Source organism: Pygocentrus nattereri, chromosome 16, assembly GCF_015220715.1.
Source record: "Pygocentrus nattereri isolate fPygNat1 chromosome 16, fPygNat1.pri, whole genome shotgun sequence".
Taxonomy (NCBI): Eukaryota; Metazoa; Chordata; class Actinopteri; order Characiformes; family Serrasalmidae; genus Pygocentrus; species Pygocentrus nattereri.
The window spans coordinates 157138-162137 of record NC_051226.1 but is presented as its reverse complement, the minus strand read 5'-3'; the positions used below and the strand labels follow the sequence as shown (position 1 = coordinate 162137).

General features: G+C 49.9%; 1 protein-coding gene across 3 annotated transcripts in view; it reads right to left on the bottom strand.

Annotated features, from left to right (window-relative positions):
* Window positions 1-5000, bottom strand: part of LOC108415257 (AF4/FMR2 family member 1-like) — a 76661-nt gene that overhangs the window by 36129 nt on the left and 35532 nt on the right. The gene's annotated exons all lie outside the window — the stretch shown is intronic.

Sequence of the window (5000 nt, the reverse complement as noted above, 5' to 3'; positions counted from 1 at the left end):
TGAGTGTGGGTGTGTGTGAGTGTGTGTGAGTGAGTGTGGTCTGTGGGTGTGTGTGTGTGTCTGTGTGAGTGAGTGAGTGTGGTCTGTGGGTGTGTGTGTGAGTGTGGGTGTGTGTGCGAGTGTCTGTCTGAGTGTGGGTGTGTGTGTGAGTGTCTGTCTGTGAGTGTGGGTGTGTGTGAGTGAGTGTGGTCTGTGGGTGTGTCTGTCTGTGAGTGTGGGTGTGTGTGGGTGTGTGTTTGAGTGTGTGTCTGTGAGTATGGGTGTGTGGGAGTGTGGTCTGTGGGTGTGTGTGTGAGTGTCTGAGTGTGGGTGTGTGAGGGTGTGTGTGAGTGAGTGTGGTCTGTGGGTGTGTGTGAGTGTGGTCTGTGGGTGTGTGTGTGTGTCTGTGAGTGTGGGTGTGTGTGAGTGTGTGTGTGAGTGAGTGTGAGTGTGTGTGTGAGTGAGTGTGGTCTGTGGGTGTGTGTGTGTGTCTGTGTGAGTGAGTGAGTGTGGTCTGTGGGTGTGTGTGTGAGTGTCTGTGAGTGTGGGTGTGTGTGAGTGTGTGTGTGAGTGAGTGTGGTCTGTGGGTGTGTGTGTCTGTGAGTGTGTGTGAGTGAGTGTGTGAGTGAGTGTGGTCTGTGGGTGTGAGTGTGTCTGTCTGAGTGTGGGTGTGTGTGAGTGAGTGTGGTCTGTGGGTGTGTGTGTGAGTGTGGTCTGTGGGTGTGTGTGTGTCTGTGAGTGTGGGTGTGTGTGAGTGTGTGTGTGAGTGAGTGTGGTCTGTGGGTGTGTGTGTGTGTCTGTGTGAGTGAGTGAGTGTGGTCTGTGGGTGTGTGTGTGAGTGTGGGTGCGAGTGTCTGTCTGAGTGTGGGTGTGTGTGTGAGTGTCTGTCTGTGAGTGTGGGTGTGTGTGAGTGAGTGTGGTCTGTGGGTGTGTCTGTGAGTGTGGGTGTGTGTGGGTGTGTGTGTGAGTGTGTGTCTGTGAGTATGGGTGTGTGGGAGTGTGGTCTGTGGGTGTGTGTGTGAGTGTGGGTGTGTGAGGGTGTGTGTGAGTGAGTGTGGTCTGTGGGTGTACAGTGGGTTGCAAAAGTATTCATACCCCTTGAACTTTTCCATATTTTGTCACATTACAAACACAAACATAAATATATTTCACTGGAATTTAATGTGAAAGACCAACACAAAGTGGTATACAATTGTGAAGTGGAAAGAAAATTATACATGAATCAAAACATTTTTTACAAATAAAAAACTAATAAGTGCGACGTGCAAAAGTATTCAGCCCCCCTGAGTCAATACTTTGTGGAGCCACCTTTTGCTGCAATTACAGCTGCAAGTCTTTTAGGGTATGCCTCCACCAGCTTTGCACATCTAGTGACTGAAATTCTTGCCCATTCCTCCTTGCAAAACAGCTCAAGCTCAGTCAGATTGGATGGAGAGCGTTTGTGAACAGCAGTTTTGAGATCTTGCCACAAATTCTCAATTGGGTTTAGGTCTGGACTCTGACTGGGCCATTCTAACACATGAATATTCTTTTTTTAAACCACTCCATTGTAGCTCTGGCTTTATGTTTAGGGTCATTGTCCTGCTGGAAGGTGAACCTCCGCCCCAGTCTCAAATCTTTTGCTGACTCCAACAGGTTTTCTTCCAAGATTGCCCTGTATTTGGCTCCATCCATCTTCCCATCAACTTTGACCAACTTCCCGGTCCCTGCTGAAGAGAAGCACCCCCAGAGCATGATGCTGCCACCACCATATTTGACAGTGGGGATGGTGTTTTCAGAGTGATGTGCAGTGTTATTTCTCCGCCACGCATAGCGTTTTGCATTGTGGCCAAAAAGTTCTATTTTGGTCTCGTCTGACCAAAGCACCTTCTTCCACATGTTTGCTGTGTCCTCAACATGGCTTCTGGCAAACTGCAAACGGGACTTCTTATGGTTTTCTTTTAACAATGGCTTTCTCCTTGCCACTCTTCCATAAAGACCACATTTGTGTAGTGCACGACTAATTGTTGTCCTGTGGACAGTTTCCCCCACCTGAGCTGTGGCTCTCTGCATTTCATCCAGAGTCACCATGGGCCTCTTGGCTGCCTCTCTGATCAGTGATCTCCTTGTTCGGCCTGTAAGTTTAGGTGGACGGCCTTGTCTTGGCAGGTTTACTGTGGTGCCATACTCTTTCCATTTCCAGATGATGGATTGAACAGTGCTCCGTGAGATGTTCAAAGCTTGGGAAATCTTTTTATAACCTAAGCCTGCTTTAAACTTCTCCAAAACCATATTCCTAACCTGTCTGGTGTGTTCTTTGGACTTCATGATGCTGTTTGCTCCCCAATATTCTCTTAACCAACATCTGAGGCCGTCACGGAGCAGCTGTATTTGTACTGAGATTAGATTACACACAGGTGGACCCTTTTGAGTCATTAGCAGTCATCAGGCAACTTCTGAATGCAATTGGTTGCACTCAGGGAAAAGGGGGCTGAATACTTTTGCATGTCACACTTATTAGTTTTTTATTTGTAAAAAATGTTTTGATTCATGTATAATTTTCTTTCCACTTCACAATTGTATACCACTTTGTGTTGGTCTTTCACATTAAATTCCAGTGAAATATATTTATGTTTGTGGTTGTAATGTGACAAAATATGGAAAAGTTCAAGGGGTATGAATACTTTTGCAACCCACTGTATGTGTGAGTGTGGTCTGTGGGTGTGTGTGTGTGTCTGTGAGTGTGGGTGTGTGTGTCTGTGTGTGTGAGTGAGTGTGGTCTGTGGGTGTGTGTGTGTCTGTGTGTGAGTGTCGTCTGTGGGTGTGTGTGTGTGTGAGTGAGTGTGGTCTGTGGGTGTGTGTGTGTGTGAGTGAGTGTGGTCTGTGGGTGTGTGTGTGTGTGAGTGAGTGTGGTCTGTGGGTGTGTGTGTGTGTGTGTCTGTGGGTGTGTGTGAGTGTGTGTGTGAGTGAGTGTGGTCTGTGGGTGTGTGTGTCTGTGAGTGTGGGTGTGTGTGTGTGTGTGTGTGAGTGAGTGAGTGTGGGTGTGGTCTGTGGGTGTGTGTGTCTGTGAGTGTGTGTGAGTGAGTGTGTGTGGTCTGTGGGTGTGAGTGTGTCTGTCTGTGAGTGTGTGTGTGTGTGTGTGTGTGTGTGAGTGAGTGTGGTCTGTGGGTGTGTGTGTGTGAGTGTCTGTCTGTGAGTGTGGGTGTGTGTGAGTGAGTGTGGTCTGTGGGTGTGTGTGTGTGAGTGTCTGTGAGTGTGGGTGTGTGTGAGTGTGTGTGTGAGTGAGTGTGGTCTGTGGGTGTGTGTGTGAGTGTCTGTGAGTGTGGGTGTGTGTGAGTGTGTGTGTGAGTGAGTGAGTGTGGGTGTGGTCTGTGGGTGTGTGTGTCTGTGAGTGTGTGTGAGTGAGTGTGTGTGGTCTGTGGGTGTGAGTGTGTCTGTCTGTGAGTGTGTGTGTGTGTGTGTGTGAGTGAGTGTGGTCTGTGGGTGTGTGTGTGAGTGTCTGTCTGTGAGTGTGGGTGTGTGTGAGTGAGTGTGGTCTGTGGGTGTGTGTGTGTGAGTGTCTGTGAGTGTGGGTGTGTGTGAGTGTGTGTGTGAGTGAGTGTGGTCTGTGGGTGTGTGTGTGTGAGTGTCTGTGAGTGTGGGTGTGTGTGAGTGTGTGTGTGAGTGAGTGTGGTCTGTGGGTGTGTGTGTGTGTGTCTGTGAGTGTGGGTGTGTGTGAGTGTGTGTGTGAGTGAGTGAGTGTGGGTGTGGTCTGTGGGTGTGTGTGTCTGTGAGTGTGTGTGAGTGAGTGTGTGTGGTCTGTGGGTGTGAGTGTGTCTGTCTGTGAGTGTGGGTGTGTGTGTGTGTGAGTGAGTGTGGTCTGTGGGTGTGTGTGTGTGAGTGTCTGAGTGTGGGTGTGTGTGTGAGTGAGTGTGGTCTGTGGGTGTGTGTGTGAGTGTCTGTCTGTGAGTGTGGATGTGTGTGAGTGAGTGTGGTCTGTGGGTGTGTGTGTGTGAGTGTGGGTGTGTGTGAGTGTGTGTGTGAGTGAGTGTGGTCTGTGGGTGTGTGTGTGTGAGTGTGGGTGTGTGTGAGTGTGTGTGTGAGTGAGTGTGGTCTGTGGGTGTGTGTGTGAGTGAGTGTGGTCTGTGGGTGTGTGTGTGAGTGTCTGTCTGTGAGTGTGGATGTGTGTGAGTGAGTGTGGTCTGTGGGTGTGTGTGTGTGAGTGTGGGTGTGTGTGAGTGAGTGTGGTCTGTGGGTGTGTGTGTGTGAGTGTGGGTGTGTGTGAGTGTGTGTGTGAGTGAGTGTGGTCTGTGGGTGTGTGTGTGAGTGAGTGTGGTCTGTGGGTGTGTGTGTGTGTGAGTGTGGTCTGTGGGTGTGTGTGTGTGAGTGTCTGTGAGTGTGGGTGTGTGTGTGAGTGAGTGTGGTCTGTGGGTGTGTGAGTGTCTGTGAGTGTGGGTGTGTGTGTGAGTGAGTGTGGTCTGTGGGTGTGTGTGTGTGAGTGTCTATGAGTGTGGGTGTGTGTGTGAGTGAGTGTGGTCTGTGGGTGTGTGTGTGAGCAGCTCTGTGATGCGTAGTGTTTTCTCTGAGGTGGTCAGTGAGGAACAGCAGTCTTTAAAAAGAGCACGAGTGCAGTCGCGCTCCCTCTCGCGCTCTGTGTGTGAGAAAGCTTGCATGCGTGTGTCCATGTGTGGAAGAGTAAGTGTGCTGGTGTTGTTCTGAGGCGGCGGTCAGTGAGAGTCTGCTCCTCTGACCTTCACAGCACCATCAGTGAGAACTGGACGCTGAGGATGAAGCTTGACTGTGTCTGAGGGTCGATTCAGCCAGAGCTGAACACGGCCACAGAACCAGAAACGCTCCAGAACCAGGCTACAGAACCAGAAATGCTCCAGAACCAGAAACACTCCAGAACCAGGCTACAGAACCAGAAACACTCAACTCATTTTCACACCGTTCTCCCATTACAGTCACACAGCCTGTTTCTGCCACTGCGCCTTTAAGACCGATATATGCAAATAAGCTCTGTTCTGACTGGCTGTGCCCGATTTAAAAAGCAGTCTGAGCTG